Source organism: Ambystoma mexicanum, chromosome 3q, assembly GCF_040938575.1.
Source record: "Ambystoma mexicanum isolate Mex_15411 chromosome 3q, UKY_AmexF1_1, whole genome shotgun sequence".
NCBI classification, from domain to species: domain Eukaryota; kingdom Metazoa; phylum Chordata; class Amphibia; order Caudata; family Ambystomatidae; genus Ambystoma; species Ambystoma mexicanum.
The window spans coordinates 929,542,852-929,560,621 of NC_090926.1; the positions used below are offsets into that span (position 1 = coordinate 929,542,852).

Here is a 17,770-nt window from a genome sequence, read left to right on the forward strand (position 1 = left end):
CTCCACCAGGCCCCCACTCATGTCTCCCACCACCCCCATCCCCCAGCAGTGCAGGGGCACCCTCCACCAGGCCCCCACTCATGTCTACCATCACCCCCACCCCCCAGCAGTGCAGGGGCAGCCTCCACCAGGCCCCCACTCATGTCTCCCACCACCCCCACCCCCCAGCATCCAGGGGCACCTTCCACCAGGCCCCCACTCATGTCCAACTCATGTCCCCCTGCACCCTCACCCCCCAGCATCCAGGGGCAGCCTCCACCAGGCCCCCACTCATGTCTCCCACCACCCCCACCCCCCAGCAGTGCAGGGGCAGCCTCCACCAGGCCCCCACTCATGTCCAACTCATGTCCCCCTGCACCCCCAACCCCCAGCATCCAGGGGCAGCCTCCACCAGGCCCCCACTCATGTCCCCTGGACTCCCACGCCCCAGCAGTGCAGGGCACCCTCCACCAGGCCCCCACACATGTCTCCCACCACCCCCACCCCCAGCAGTGCAGGGGCAGCCTCCACCAGGCCCCCACCCATGTCTCCCACCACCCCCATCCCCCAGCAGTGCAGGGGCACCCTCCACCAGGCCCCCACTCATGTCTACCATCACCCCCACCCCCCAGCAGTGCAGGGGCAGCCTCTACCAGGCCCCCACTCATGTCTCCCACCACCCCCACCCCCCAGCATCCAGGGGCACCTTCCACCAGGCCCCCACTCATGTCCAACTCATGTCCCCCTGCACCCTCACCCCCCAGCATCCAGGGGCAGCCTCCACCAGGCCCCCACTCATGTCTCCCACCACCCCCACCCCCCAGCAGTGCAGGGGCAGCCTCCACCAGGCCCCCACTCATGTCCAACTCATGTCCCCCTGCACCCCCAACCCCCAGCATCCAGGGGCAGCCTCCACCAGGCCCCCACTCATGTCCCCTGGACTCCCACGCCCCAGCAGTGCAGGGCACCCTCCACCAGGCCCCCACTCATGTCTACCATCACCCCCACCCCCCAGCAGTGCAGGGGCAGCCTCCACCAGGCCCCCACTCATGTCTCCCACCACCCCCACCCCCCAGCATCCAGGGGCACCTTCCACCAGGCCCCCACTCATGTCCAACTCATGTCCCCCTGCACCCTCACCCCCCAGCATCCAGGGGCAGCCTCCACCAGGCCCCCACTCATGTCTCCCACCACCCCCACCCCCCAGCAGTGCAGGGGCAGCCTCCACCAGGCCCCCACTCATGTCCAACTCATGTCTCCCACCACCCCCACCCCCCAGCAGTGCAGGGGCACCCTCCACCAGGCCCCCACACATGTCTCCCACCACCCCAACCCCCCAGTAGTGCAGGGGCACCCTCCACCAGGCCCCCACTCATGTCTCCCACCACCCCCATCCCCCAGCAGTGCAGGGGCACCCTCCACTAGGCCCCCACTCATGTCTACCATCACCCCCACCCCCCAGCAGTGCAGGGGCAGCCTCCACCAGGCCCCCACTCATGTCTCCCACCACCCCCACCCCCCAGCATCCAGGGGCAGCCTCCACCAGGCCCCCACTCATGTCCCCCTGCACCCCCACCCCCCAGCATCCAGGGGCACCCTCCGCCAGGCCCCCACTCATGTCTCCCACCACCCCCACCCCCCAGCATCCAGGAGCAGCCTCCACCAGGCCCCCACTCATGTCCCCCTGCACCCCCACAGTGCAGGGCACCCTCCACCAGGCCCCCGCACATGTCTCCCGCCACCTCCACCCCCCAGCAGTGCAGGGCACCCTCCACCAGGCCCCCACTCATGTCTCCCACCACCCTCACCCCCCAGCAGTGCAGGGGCACCCTCCACCAGGCCCCCACTCATGTCTACCATCACCCCCACCCCCCAGCAGTGCAGGGGCAGCCTCCACCAGGCCCCCACTCATGCCTCCCACCACACCCACCCCCCAGCATCCAGGGGCACCCTCCACCAGGCCCCCACTCATGTCCAACTCATGTCCCCCTGCACCCCCACCCCCCAGCATCCAGGGGCACCCTCCGCCAGGCCCCCACACATGTCCCCATGCACCCCCACGCCCCAGCAGTGCAGGGGAACCCTCCACCAGGCCCCCCCTCATGTCTCCCACCACCCCCACCCCCCAGCAGTGCAGGGGCAGCCTCCACCAGGCCCCCACGCATGTCTCCCACCACCCCCACCCCCCAGCAGTGCAGGGGCACCCTCCACCAGGCCCCCACTCATGTCTCCCATCACCCCCACCCCCAGCAGTGCAGGGGCAGCCTCCACCAGGCCCCCACTCATGTCTCCCACCACCCCCACCCCCCAGCAGTGCAGGTGCAGCCTCCACCAGGCCCCCACTCATGTCCCCCTGCACCCCCACCCCCCAGCAGTGCAGGGCACCCTCCACCAGGCCCCCACACATGTCTCCCACCACCCCACCCCCCAGCAGTGCAGGGGCAGCCTCCACAAGGCCCCCACACATGTCTCCCACCACCCCAACACCCCAGCAGTGCAGGGGCACCCTCCACCAGGCCCCCACTCATGTCTCCCATCACCCCCACCCCCCAGCATCCAGACCCCTCCACCAGGCCCCCACTCATGTCTCCCTGCACCCCCACCCCCCAGCATCCAGGGACAGCCTCCACCAGGCCCCCACTCATGTCCCCCTGCACCCCCACACCCCAACAGTGCAGGGCACCCTCCACCAGGCCCCCACACATGTCTCCCACAACCCCCACCACCCAGCATCCAGGGGCACCCTCCACCAGGCCCCCACTCATGTCTCCCACCACCCCCACCCCCCAGCATCCAGGGGCAGCCTCCACCAGGCCCCCACTCATGTCCCCCTGCACCCCCACACCCCAACAGTGCAGGGCACCCTCCACCAGGCCCCCACACATGTCTCCCACAACCCCCACCACCCAGCATCCAGGGGCACCCTCCACCATGCCCCCACTCATGTCCAACTCATGTCTCCCTGCACCCCCACCCCCCAGCAGTGCAGGGGCAGCCTCCACCAGGCCCCCACTCATGTCTCCCACCCCCCCACCCCCCAGCAGTGCAGGGCACCCTCCACCAGGCCCCCACACATGTCTCCCACCACCCCACCCCCCAGCAGTGCAGGGGCAGCCTCCACAAGGCCCCCACACATGTCTCCCACCACCCCAACACCCCAGCAGTGCAGGGGCACCCTCCACCAGGCCCCCACTCATGTCTCCCATCACCCCCACCCCCCAGCATCCAGACCCCTCCACCAGGCCCCCACTCATGTCTCCCTGCACCCCCACCCCCCAGCATCCAGGGGCAGCCTCCACCAGGCCCCCACTCATGTCCCCCTGCACCCCCACACCCCAACAGTGCAGGGCACCCTCCACCAGGCCCCCACACATGTCTCCCACAACCCCCACCACCCAGCATCCAGGGGCACCCTCCACCAGGCCCCCACTCATGTCTCCCACCACCCCCACCCCCCAGCATCCAGGGGCAGCCTCCACCAGGCCCCCACTCATGTCCCCCTGCACCCCCACACCCCAACAGTGCAGGGCACCCTCCACCAGGCCCCCACACATGTCTCCCACAACCCCCACCACCCAGCATCCAGGGGCACCCTCCACCAGGCCCCCACTCATGTCTCCCACCACCCCCACCCCCCAGCATCCAGGGGCAACCTCCACCAGGCCCCCACTCATGTCCCCCTGCACCCCCACACCCCAACAGTGCAGGGCACCCTCCACCAGGCCCCCACACATGTCTCCCACAACCCCCACCACCCAGCATCCAGGGGCACCCTCCACCATGCCCCCACTCATGTCCAACTCATGTCTCCCTGCACCCCCACCCCCCAGCAGTGCAGGGGCAGCCTCCACCAGGCCCCCACTCATGTCTCCCACCCCCCCACCCCCCAGCAGTGCAGGGGCACCCTCCACCAGGCCCCCACTCATGTCTCCCATCACTCCCACCCCCCAGCATCCAGGGGCAGCATCCACCAGGCCCCCACTCATGTCTACCATCAGCCCCACCCCCCAGCAGTGCAGGGGCAGCCTCCACCAGGCCCCCACTCATGTCTCCCACCACCCCCACCCCCCAGCATCCAGGGGCACCCTCCACCAGGCCCCCACTCATGTCCAACTCATGTCCCCCTGCACCCTCACCCCCCAGCATCCAGGGGCAGCCTCCACCAGGCCCCCACTCATGTCTCCCACCACCCCCACCCCCCAGCAGTGCAGGGGCAGCCTCCACCAGGCCCCCACTCAAGTCCAACTCATGTCCCCCTGCACCCCCAACCCCCAGCATCCAGGGGCAGCATCCACCAGGCCCCCACTCATGTCCCCTGGACTCCCACGCCCCAGCAGTGCAGGGCACCCTCCACCAGGCCCCCACACATGTCTCCCACCACCCCCACCCCCCAGCAGTGCAGGGGCACCCTCCACCAGGCCCCCACACATGTCTCCCACCACCCCAACCCCCCACTAGTGCAGGGGCACCCTCCACCAGGCCCCCACTCATGTCTCCCACCACCCCCATCCCCCAGCAGTGCAGGGGCACCCTCCACTAGGCCCCCACTCATGTCTACCATCACCCCCACCCCCCAGCAGTGCAGGGGCAGCCTCCACCAGGCCCCCACTCATGTCTCCCACCACCCCCACCCCCCAGCATCCAGGGGCAGCCTCCACCAGGCCCCCACTCATGTCCCCCTGCACCCCCACCCCCCAGCATCCAGGGGCACCCTCCGCCAGGCCCCCACTCATGTCTCCCACCACCCCCACCCCCCAGCATCCAGGAGCAGCCTCCACCAGGCCCCCACTCATGTCCCCCTGCACCCCCACAGTGCAGGGCACCCTCCACCAGGCCCCCGCACATGTCTCCCGCCACCTCCACCCCCCAGCAGTGCAGGGCACCCTCCACCAGGCCCCCACTCATGTCTCCCACCACCCTCACCCCCCAGCAGTGCAGGGGCACCCTCCACCAGGCCCCCACTCATGTCTACCATCACCCCCACCCCCCAGCAGTGCAGGGGCAGCCTCCACCAGGCCCCCACTCATGCCTCCCACCACACCCACCCCCCAGCATCCAGGGGCACCCTCCACTAGGCCCCCACTCATGTCCAACTCATGTCCCCCTGCGCCCCCACTCCCCAGCATCCAGGGGCACCCTCCGCCAGGCCCCCACACATGTCCCCATGCACCCCCACGCCCCAGCAGTGCAGGGGAACCCTCCACCAGGCCCCCACTCATGTCTCCCACCACCCCCACCCCCCAGCAGTGCAGGGGCAGCCTCCACCAGGCCCCCACGCATGTCTCCCACCACCCCCACCCCCCAGCAGTGCAGGGGCACCCTCCACTAGGCCCCCACTCATGTCTCCCATCACCCCCACCCCCAGCAGTGCAGGGGCAGCCTCCACCAGGCCCCCACTCATGTCTCCCACCACCCCCACCCTCCAGCAGTGCAGGTGCAGCCTCCACCAGGCCCCCACTCATGTCCCCCTGCACCCCCACCCCCCAGCAGTGCAGGGCACCCTCCACCAGGCCCCCACACATGTCTCCCACCACCCCACCCCCCAGCAGTGCAGGGGCAGCCTCCACAAGGCCCCCACACATGTCTCCCACCACCCCAACACCCCAGCAGTGCAGGGGCACCCTCCACCAGGCCCCCACTCATGTCTCCCATCACCCCCACCCCCCAGCATCCAGACCCCTCCACCAGGCCCCCACTCATGTCTCCCTGCACCCCCACCCCCCAGCATCCAGGGGCAGCCTCCACCAGGCCCCCACTCATGTCCCCCTGCACCCCCACACCCCAACAGTGCAGGGCACCCTCCACCAGGCCCCCACACATGTCTCCCACAACCCCCACCACCCAGCATCCAGGGGCACCCTCCACCAGGCCCCCACTCATGTCTCCCACCACCCCCACCCCCCAGCATCCAGGGGCAGCCTCCACCAGGCCCCCACTCATGTCCCCTTGCACCCCAACACCCCAGCAGTGCAGGGCACCCTCCACCAGGCCCCCACACATGTCTCCCACCACCCCCACCCCCCAGCAGTGCAGGGCACCCTCCACCAGGCCCCCACACATGTCTCCCATCACCCCCACCCCCAGCAGTGCAGGGGCAGCCTCCACCAGGCCCCCACTCATGTCCCCCTGCACCCACACCCCCCAGCAGTGCGATTTACCTGGGTACGTGTATTCCTGGGGTGCGCGGGTAGTCTCCCATGCGATACCATCAGGGTACGTGTATTATGGGTCCGCGTGAACTTCCACACGCGATACCAGCAGGCTACGTGTATTACGGGGTTCGCGGGAAGGTCCACACGCGATTGCCCTGGGTACGTGTATTTCGGGGTGCGCGTGAACTTCCACACGCGACTGGGCCTGTGAGAGTGGGGTACGTGTATTCCAGGGTTGGGCGGGAATATTTACTCGCGACTGGGCCTGGGAGAGCGTGTTACGTGTATTCCTGGGGTGGGTGGGAAGATTCACACGTTCGCATACAACGCGCCGAAAAATAAATGGTCCAATCCTGAAACATGTACGCCAGCATGAAGCAGGCGTACGTCGACCAGCGCAGCATAAAAGTGCGCGCAAACAACAAACAAGCTCAGATGCCAGGATGAATATACCGTTCCTAGCAGCAGTGGCCGTGGGTTACCAAAGGAGGTGGAGGAGGAGGGCCCGAATTTTCACTCCCAGAACCAGCCTTTTTGGGATGCCTGATGACCAGGTGTATGGGAGGTACAGGTTTCCACCACACATAATACTGGACCCCCACTCATGTCCCCCTGCACCCCCACAGTGCAGGGCACCCTCCACCAGACCCCCGCACATGTCTCCCGCCACCTCCACCCCCCAGCAGTGCAGGGCACCCTCCACCAGGCCCCCACACATGTCTACCATCACCCCCACCCCCCAGCAGTGCAGGGGCAGCCTCCAACAGGCCCCCACTCATGTCTCCCACCACACCCACCCCCCAGAATCCAGGGGCACCCTCCACCAGGCCCCCACTCATGTCCAACTCATGTCCCCCTGCACCCCCACCCCCCAGCATCCAGGGGCACCCTCCACCAGGCACCCACACATGTCCCCCTGCACCCCCACGCCCCAGCAGTGCAGGGGAACCCTCCACCAGGCCCCCACTCATGTCTCCCACCACCCCCACCCCCCAGCAGTGCAGGGGCAGCCTCCACCAGGCCCCCACGCATGTCTCCCACCACCCCCACCCCCCAGCAGTGCAGGGGCACCCTCCACCAGGCCCCCACTCATGTCTCCCATCACCCCCACCCCCAGCAGTGCAGGGGCAGCCTCCACCAGGCCCCCACTCATGTCTCCCACCACCCCCACCCCCCAGCAGTGCAGGTGCAGCCTCCACCAGGCCCCCACTCATGTCCCCCTGCACCCCCACCCCCCAGCAGTGCAGGGCACCCTCCACCAGGCCCCCACACATGTCTCCCACCACCCCACCCCCCAGCAGTGCAGGGGCAGCCTCCACAAGGCCCCCACACATGTCTCCCACCACCCCAACACCCCAGCCGTGCAGGGGCACCCTCCACCAGGCCCCCACTCATGTCCCCCTGCACCCCCACCCCCCAGCAGTGCAGGGCACCCTCCACCAGGCCCCCACACATGTCTCCCACCACCCCACCCCCCAGCAGTGCAGGGGCAGCCTCCACAAGGCCCCCACACATGTCTCCCATCACCCCCACCCCCCAGCATCCAGACCCCTCCACCAGGCCCCCACTCATGTCTCCCTGCACCCCCACCCCCCAGCATCCAGGGGCAGCCTCCACCAGGCCCCCACTCATGTCCCCCTGCACCCCCACACCCCAACAGTGCAGGGCACCCTCCACCAGGCCCCCACACATGTCCCCCTGCACCCCCACACCCCAACAGTGCAGGGCACCCTCCACCAGGCCCCCACACATGTCTCCCACAACCCCCACCACCCAGCATCCAGGGGCACCCTCCACCATGCCCCCACTCATGTCCAACTCATGTCTCCCTGCACCCCCACCCCCCAGCAGTGCAGGGGCAGCCTCCACCAGGCCCCCACTCATGTCTCCCACCACCCCCACCCCCCAGCATCCAGGGGCAGCCTCCACCAGGCCCCCACTCATGTCCCCTTGCACCCCAACACCCCAGCAGTGCAAGGCACCCTCCACCAGGCCCCCACACATGTCTCCCACCACCCCCACCCCCCAGCAGTGCAGGGCACCCTCCACCAGGCCCCCACACATGTCTCCCACCACCCCCACCCCCCAGTAGTGCAGGGGCAGCCTCCACCAGGCCCCCACTCATGTCTCCCATCACCCCCACCCCCAGCAGTGCAGGGGCAGCCTCCACCAGGCCCCCACTCATGTCCCCCTGCACCCACACCCCCCAGCAGTGCGATTTACCTGGGTACGTGTATTCCTGGGGTGCGCGGGTAGTCTCCCATGCGATACCATCAGGGTACGTGTATTATGGGTCCGCGTGAACTTCCACACGCGATACCAGCAGGCTACGTGTATTACGGGGTTTGTGGGAAGGTCCACACGCGATTGCCCTGGGTACGTGTATTTCGGGGTGCGCGTGAACTTCCACACGCGACTGGGCCTGTGAGAGTGGGGTACGTGTATTCCAGGGGTGGGCGGGAATATTTACTCGCGACTGGGCCTGGGAGAGCGTGTTACGTGTATTCCTGGGGTGGGCGGGAAGATTCACACGTTCGCATACAACGCGCCGAAAAATAAATGGTCCAATCCTGAAACATGTACGCCAGCATGAAGCAGGCGTACGTCGACCAGCGCAGCATAAAAGTGCGCGCAAACAACAAACAAGCTCAGACGCCAGGATGAATATACCGTTCCTAGCAGCAGTGGCCGTGGGTTACCAAAGGAGGTGGAGGAGGAGGGCCCGAATTTTCACTCCCAGAACCAGCCTTTTTGGGATGCCTGATGACCAGGTGTATGGGAGGTACAGGTTTCCACCACACATAATACTGGACCTGGTCAGTGAGTGGGAGGATGACCTCACATCGCCCACCCTGTGCTCCCAAGCACTCAGCCCCCTGGAGAAGGTTCTCAATGTACTGCCCTTCTTGGCCACAGGATCATTTCAGCGGACAAGTGCCATAGTGGGTGGGGTGTCACAGGCCACGCAGTCACGCTGCCTACACCAGGCCTTGAACATCATCACTGCATGCCCATCAGTCCGTAGGCACATATACCTGCCCAGGACACCTGCAGAAAGGCAGACTGCCACCCTCGATTTCTACAGTGTGGCACAATTCCCCAAATTGCTAGGTGCCATTGACTGCACCCATGTGGCACTACGTCCACCCAGGGCATCTGAGCACATCTATAGGAACCGCAAGCACTGGCATTCCATCAACGTGCAGGTAGTATGTAATGCCAAGGGAATCATCACCTCAGTATATGCCAACTATCCAGGGTCCACCCACGACAGCTTCATTTACCGAATGTCTACCCTAAGCCGGGACCTAGAAGCTGGGCGGCATGGCGATACATGGCTGCTTGGTGAGTATGAATGCCACTGCACATGCATGCATGTCAGATGCAGGGTTATGTCACTACCCCACTAATGATACCCATCACCTCCTCACCAGGGGACAGTACCTACCCTCTGAGCACCCACATGATGACGCCTATTCGGAACCCCATCACGCCTCCCGAGGTAATATACAACACAGCCCATATTGCAACCCAGGGCATAGTGGAGCGCACATTCGGAGTGCTCAAGTAACGCTTTCGCTCCCATGACCGTTCTGGTGGGCAGCTGTTATATGCGCCCCCAGTAGTGTGCAGGATCATAGTGGCAGCATGTGTCCTGCACAATGTTGCAACACGCCGGGGCCTGGCTGTGGACATGGTGGTGCCCCCACATCCCCAACCACATGCACGCCCACTGCGCATGGGAGGGGAAAGGGCACGGGGTGAGGCAGCCCGTACGCAGCTGGTGGCTAATTACTTCACATATAAATCACACCCCTGTGGAGTGCACACAGCCCTGGCACATACCATCTGATAAGCAATGATGACTCGACCTGACAATTATGACGAACAAAGGGACAGTCAACTGTCAGAACCATAGCAGCCTGAGATTGTTCATGTGGAAGTGTCACAATGTGTGCATCCCTACCTACACAAACACCACCAATGCAGTGTCAACAAAAGACACACTTCCATGTTGCAGAAATGAATACCCACTTGCAAAATACTACATAAGAACAGTGCCATGTCACCGAACCCCTCCCCGGCACGGCCACACAACACACCATGGCATGTCATGCAACGTGAGAGCAAACAAATTAATCCCCACAACATGCCCCAAGTGTCACCAGCTACAGTGTCCCTAATGGAAACATGGCCACACATGAAATGCTCACAGTAATGCAGGACCTACAACACACATCACCAAATACTTACCAAGAATACCAATCACCTACACAACCTCCAACCTACCTTAAACATGACATTACAGACTTAAAGATTTGCTAGCCTCACTACCTGATGATGCCAGCACTTCGAACACTTCCAAGTATACAATGTTAGCGCCACGCAAGAGTGTAGGTGCACTGCTTACAACATGGACTCCAGTTCCAAGGTGGACCGCCTTGTGAAGACATGAGAAATGAACCCGCAAATTAGGAGGATGAGATGGATGCAGAGGCACATATCAATACACCATGCAGTGTACAATACAACAACAATATGCACTATGAATGTATACACAGTATTGACTACAGACTGCCCACACATCGAATGGGAGTCCAACGTCACCATGTACGTCAATGCCACTTGGGCACACCCTTTGCAAGCCCATGGAAACGGGAAGCAGGAGGGGTGTGTGTCACACAAACCCAAGCATCTGAACCAAATTCATGACAAGCCTGCATGTGCCCAGCCACAATGCAGCGTATGCCCACGGGAGCCACTGTTAGGCGGAAACCTGTGCAGTTCCCTCTGGGACCACTGCAAAAGATTTAGGACTACAGGTGTTTGGCAGTAAACCCACTTGGTAGCAGTCTGTACCACACAGATTCACTTGGTAGCTGTGGCTGAGCAGTCAGACTTCTCTCAAGAAGAGTTAAGCAGTATGTGGAGTATACAATATAGGGCAATTCTTCACAGTTAAGACAAGCAAACACGCAACGAGGCTTCAGTGTAAAGATATTAAGGTATTTATTTATAACGGAACATCTATAGAAAACACTATGGCACTATCACGGCAAACACTTCAGTTACAATTACTCTACGAAGAAGAAACGATCAATCCCCCTAACAATATTTCGACAAGTCTAGGTTCTACCAGCATCACTTATTTGCAGACAGAGGTGTATGCCTCAACCTAGATGGCACTATAATATTAGTTAGGACGGGAGAGAAAAATAAGCAGGTTACGAAATCAACACAGTTCAATACTTCACGGGAAAAATGCAAGGCAAGAAGGCAAGAACCGCAATAGATCATAAAGTTCAGAGGCCAGGCCCAATCGGAGAGAGGCAAGGCGGTGTGTCCCAAAAAGTCTCTTAGTGGAAATGCGTTCGAGTCTTTGTAGCAAATTGTTATCGGCAGATTGAACCAGTTCAGAACAATACGTGAGAAAGCTTGGAGGCGACCCAACAGAAAGGCGAGGATTAAGACACCTCACTCTATCCGGCAGAAAGGGAAGCCAGGCGGACACGGTACCTTGGTTGTGGAGAGACAGCTCCGGCGGGGGCAGTTGTTCCTGGTGGTGGATGCACGTCGGGTCTTTGCCAAGAGTAGAGATGATCTCGTCGTCGAAGAAAAGTGAAGTCCGGTGCACCACCAGGAAAGAGGCCAGCCGCGGAGTGCTCCGTCACAAGGCACCACCTTTTGGTCGCGGTACAGGGGTAGTGGCTATCCGGTTGCTGGGGTGCTCTGCACGGGCAATTCGACCACTGCGTCCTGAGGCGAAGAAAAAGCAAAGGGGACTGGTTGTTCCCACCAGTCAGGGGAAGAGACTCTCCGTCAGGGAGATCTCCTCTTTCATCGGGAAGTGGTGAGTCGGTTCCGCAGGGCTCCACCGGAGTTGTCGTCGTTGCAGGTCGGCTCAGCGTTACCCTCGTGGGATTCTTAGGTCCTGTGGCGACTTCTGAAGATCCAGTCCCAAAAGCCCTGCTTTTATGCAGAAAACCCCCATTCATTCAGCCTAGCTGTCAATCAACACTCGCTAAGTGGTGAGCGCGGGGGCTCACCACTTGGGCCAATCACTCCAGAGTGCCTAAACCCCCTCCCACACCCCTGTGGTAACCCAGACAGAATGGCACCACTTTGGAGGGTCTCTGTACAGAGGCCCGCCAAAAGTGGAACAAAGGGCTCAACCTTTGGTTTAGGAGTCACAGAGACGAACACAGATGCCATTTTAAAAATAGAGTTCTGGCAGAAACCACCCAGGAGGTCCGAGGACAGGGTGCACACCAAAACCCACCTGTGTGGATCTTGCGAAAAAAAACACCTCCATGGGCTCATGGCCTACACGGCTACCCTATTGTGGGAGAATCACTGCTGTCGCTCTCCTCACCCTCTGCATCTGCATCAGGAGGTGGTTGCACTATGGGAGGCAGCCCACGCAAAACCCTAGTCTGTTCCTCCATGGCAGCAAGCATGCGTGTGTGGTAGGTCTCGTTCTGGAGGATAATTGTGCGTAGGTCCCCATGCAACAACTCACGGGATGCCCGGAGTCGTCCTGAGGTGAAGGAGTTCCACCCTCAGGGCTTCCCTGTCGGACGCCAACATGTCCTCCCTGTCTGACTGGCAGATGGAGTCTGTTGCCTGCTGTAGTCGCTCCATCAGCCTTTCGTGGGGGGCAATGGAAGTGGCTACCCTATCCATGGCCTGAGCCATCATCTCTGATGATGCTGCCTGTTGGGTTGCCATACCGTATATGGATTGCTCCCATGCGGTATTGCCAGGTGGCGAACGGCCACCACGTCGGCGGGCACCACACCTGTCTGGGGCAAGGCGAACTGCCCCTTGCTGTGCCGGCACTGCCTGAGGCTGCAGGACTGCATTCCCACTCTGATCTGCTGGCCCAGGAACAGGATCAGATGTTGCGGAGTGTGACCCTGCATCCGTAACCACCAAAGGCGTACCTGCCAACACTGACATCCCCATTGAGGGTTCTAACCCTGGTGCAGGGGGGTCGGCCAGAACAGAATCCCTCCCAGGAACACTCACCTGCGACGGCACATAGGTCTCATCATTGGAATCGACACCTGAATACAGCTCGGGGGAGGTGCAGCCAGAGACACCCCTTGAGAGCACGACCTGCAGCAGTTGTAGGTTCTCACCCACCACCACACCACGTCCCTCACTGGTGGTCGGTCGGGCCTGAGACCCCTCCTGGGTCTGCACCATCTCCACAACCCCAGCAGTATCAAGTGCGTCATCCCCTGCAAAGACATAAAAGAAAACAAATGGAAACAGGCATTAGCACTATGGCACACAATTAGGGCTGAGAGGCTACAGAAACAGTACTTGATTGACACATGTCCGACATGACTTAAACCCTCCCATGCACGCACCGTCACTACGTGTGAAGGGTAGGCAGATGGCACACATTGATGACACCAAGATGCAAGATGAACACATTTGCTGCATGCTGCCTAGCAGTGGCATCACACATTGGCCAGTGATTGGCAGGTCAAATACACATGCCATCACACAGATGGCATGTACCCTAGCCATAAAGTGAAGAGGGAGAGGGTGGCACCAATTGTTCATTCAGTCCAGTTTGCTAATGAAATTGATTTTTTCATTGAAATGGTTCAAATGTTTAACCTGGAGCTGCCAGTCCAAAATGGTCCTATAGCACAGGGACATGTCTAAACAAATCGTGTCCAGGAAACAAAGCCAGTCCACTGTACCATAGCCATGTCAGACATGTGACAATAGGACTGAGAAATGCTGAATAAAAGTGGTGGTATGCAAACAATCTTCCTGAATAAACAGAGGAAAATAAGCAACAATGTTGTGGCAAGATGACACTTCAAGGGCAACTGGCGTGGTGTTGGGCTGGATGTCTAATGTTGTCAGAAGGGATACTGCTATACCCAAATGCTGGTGCGCAGAATGTATTGGATGAGGCACATGGGTGACCCAAACCACTCAGGCACACACACCCTCACCTCGCACCCAAACAGAAGCCCTCCCACACACACCATGCACATGGATGACACACACATGCATGTGCACTCACCGGACAATGCCTCATAATCTGCCAGTTCTCCCACGCCTTGGATCTGTTCCTCCGTGACGTAGGTCCCAGCAACCTGCTCATGTGGAGTGAGTTCAATGTCCTCTGCTGGAGACCCACCTCCAGTCACTAGAGTTGCGGCATGACTTGAGGCCAGCTTATACTTTGCCCTGCGCTTCAGGTCATTCCAGCGCTTGTAGCATTCAGTAGCTGTGCGCCTCATGATTCCAAGGGCACTTATGATGTCCGCGATGGTCTGCCAGTGTGCCTGACGTTGTGCAGGTGTGGTCTTGGATCCTGCAACAATCACCATTTTGCGGTCATGTGCGGACACATACTCTACAAGTGCATTCAGTTCGGCCTCATTGAAGCTGGGCTTCCTTGACGGGCCGGACTGTGTAGCCGTGTCTGGGGCATCAGCCTCTACTGGATGAGCACTCTTCCTCTTCCGCTTGGAAGGTGGTGGGGATCCTGAGTGTCCCAAGCCGCTCTGGACACTAGGGGCAGGAGCCCCGGTGGACTCTGTACTAGGAGTGTGGGATTGCACACTCAGCATGGGAGTTGGTGCAGGCATTAGCTCAAGTGTGATGGTGTCAGGGGGAATGTCAGCATGATGGACTTGGACCGACACTGTCCTGGCTGGGTGTGTGAGAGGTGGGGTGGATGGAGCCGCAGCTGCCCCTGCAGCCTCCCCAGCCTGCCTACGCGGGGCAGCAGATGACCTAGCTGCCCCTGATCCATGTGGCCTGATGACACCAACGTGCACCGGCGCACGTGGCCTAGACCTGCTGACCTGGAAGTCAGCCATGGAGTCACCCTGTGCCAGGTCTGGTTCCACAGTGGGCTGGTCCAACAAGGGCTGAGCATGGATGGTGTCAGCCACGTTACCCTCAACCAGGGGGGGGCGGCATGGGTGTCCCTGACTGCTCCTCCACACATGGGGGGCTAGGGGCACCCTGCAAGTCACGGCCACATCCCCTACCGGATCCACCACGGCCACCACTTGGGGCTCGGCCACCTTTGCCACCCTTACGGCTTGTTTGCCTCCCAGCCATGGCACTGATGTTATTGTGCGTATGGGAGTTGATGTGAACTATTGTCCTGGGCAATTGGGGGTCAAAGGGGTTGGGTTCCAGATGGTAATCGTACCCTAGTGCTCTAGCAAGGCTGTATGTCACCCCTGGGGAAAGATGACGGGTCATGCAACGCACAGGCACCCCAAAAAAGGGAAGTAAGGTGCATGCAACCCCTCCTAGACCACGTGTGTGGAAAAATAAACCTGCACTACGCTGTGGCAACCAGAAACACAAGAATGAACGTATGCGTGTCACACGCAGCCTAGAATGACCTCTGAAGGGGTATGCGACACACGGGGCAAGCACAGATGTTAAATATGTGCGCGACTCACCGTCTGCCAGGAACCAAAGCGTGAAAAATATGCGCGTGTGCGCGTTGGCAACACCCCCGCCAAAAGAAGAATTGTACGCTGTCTGAGAAGACAGGACAACAGTACAAGGGAACGCTGTTTGAGGAAACAGGCCCAGGAAAAAGAGGAAAAGAGAAAAAGCTGTCAGTGGTAACAGGGCGTACGAACTTGAAACGACGTGAAGTAAATCGCGTGTGAACCGACAAGAAGTACAGATTTCACCCACTCGCTCTCCACGAAAAGCACGTACAAGGAAATGGCGTTCTACACGTACCTTTTATACACACGTCACAGATGCGCATATGCGATGAGGCCATTTCCACCAATTACACGGTTTGACACTCGGACGTGTACCTTTTTTTTTTACACGCCCCATTCTCTACGGCCATGCGCGTGATGACATAGCTGCGCATGGGGGCCTTTGGGCCAATGAAATCGCGTATGCGTGCAGACGCGCTTACGCGCTAAGGGCCTTTCCTCGAATTACACGCAGACGTGCAGGATTTTCACGTGCCAAATCACTCCGTATTAAGCTGGCCACGCGTAAGCACACGGAAGACCACGCTCCTGCCCAGAAAGCCGATTTATTGCCCCCCAGAGCCCCGAGCACGCTCCCACCTGCCATCTACTGCTGTCTGACTGCCTGCTGCCGAAGTGCCCTGCCATTTGCTGCCTGCACATCAGCCAGGGGTGCTGTTGCTGTGACCACCCCTGCTGGAACCGAAGACTCCCGACTGGGATTCCATCGCTCCACAGCCCAGCCCCAGGACCCAGTTGCCCACCCACTCCTGCCTCTGGGGTTGTCATGTCGGGCAATGCAACATCTGGCACCACTGACAACCCCCGGCCAGAGAGGCAGAGGGGCACCTGCTTCAGTGCCAGGGAAGTTGGTGTCCTGGTGGAGCAAGTCCTGGGGCAGTATGATGCCCTCTTCGGAAGTGTGCGCGCCGACAAGGAAGGATGGACTCGGATATGGACGGACATCGTGACTGCCATCAACGCGGAGGGGGTGGCAGTCCGCGACTTCCAACATGTCAAGAAGCGCTGGGAGGACTTCAGGTCCAGGACCCTGAACAAGGTCCGGCACCTCTTGAAGGCAGCGGATGCTAAGGGGCGCCGGGGCCACTTGTCGGAAGATCAGATGAGGGTCCTGGAATGCACATCCCCAGCGCTCCACGTCCAGGTCCTTGAGAGGCAGACCCGTCTGGAGTCGGGCGGTAAGTGTACATGCATCATGATTGTAAGCTGTGCGTGTGGTGATGTGCCAGTAGTGTGCCGGTTGCACATCTGTTTGTATGGGGCTGAGTATGGGTGGGGGTGTACAGGGCCATGAGGCTAACACATGCAAGGGCTGTCATGTGTGAGACATGGATGGTGCTTGTGTGTGTAGGCTTGCATGCCAAATGCAGTTGTGTGGGCACACATGTTTGGATGAATGTGTATGTAAGTAGGCATGTTCGTGATGTCACGCATGTATGTTGTTTTCAGCTGCATGTATCAGCACTGTGTACATGTGCATGTGTGTGTATTTGACAAGGGTGCAACAGTGATGCAACATGGATGCATGTGACAGCGGGATGTGGAAGCCTGATTGGCAGATGTGACATGGATGCCCATCGGAACACTGCGACAGTTGGCTGAGGTGTACACATGCATGCACGTGTGGTGGTGTGCGTGCATGTGAAGTGCACTCCCTGTGTTGCATGTGATGTCTGGCTCACCTTTGCCTGCTCATGCTGTTGTATGTGTATGGATAGTGCTGGCAGTTGCGATGTGGCTGTGATATGGCTCATGTGTGCAAGTGGAAATGACGTGTGTTGCCGATTGTGATGCCATGTCTGAGGTTTGCCAATGACACTCATGTGCAACTGTCATGTGTGTATGTGTCCATTGTACAGTGCCCTGATGCCTGTGTTTTATTTCTCCCTGTCTGCAGCGTCAACTGATGAAGAGGGCGGAGAAGGTGCTGTGGAGCACAGCGGTGGGGATCGCACCGCCAGCCGGAGACGCAAGGCCCGGCTCCACTCCCAGGTTGTGATCTCGTCGGGGAGTGAGAAGTCCGGTGCCGCGTACCAGGCCGCAGCTGCCGGGGGGAGGTCCAAGAAGCGGAGGTCGGAGTTGGATTCCTTGGCAGCAGAAGGGGCAGCTGGGACCCCACAGGGCCCA

At 60.9% G+C, this 17,770-nt stretch overlaps 1 protein-coding gene across 1 annotated transcript in view; it reads right to left on the bottom strand.

The window, feature by feature from the left end:
* The window catches only part of LOC138583120 (cholesterol transporter ABCA5-like), a 3,134,767-nt gene that overhangs the window by 2,339,852 nt on the left and 777,145 nt on the right, over positions 1–17,770 (bottom strand). The gene's annotated exons all lie outside the window — the stretch shown is intronic.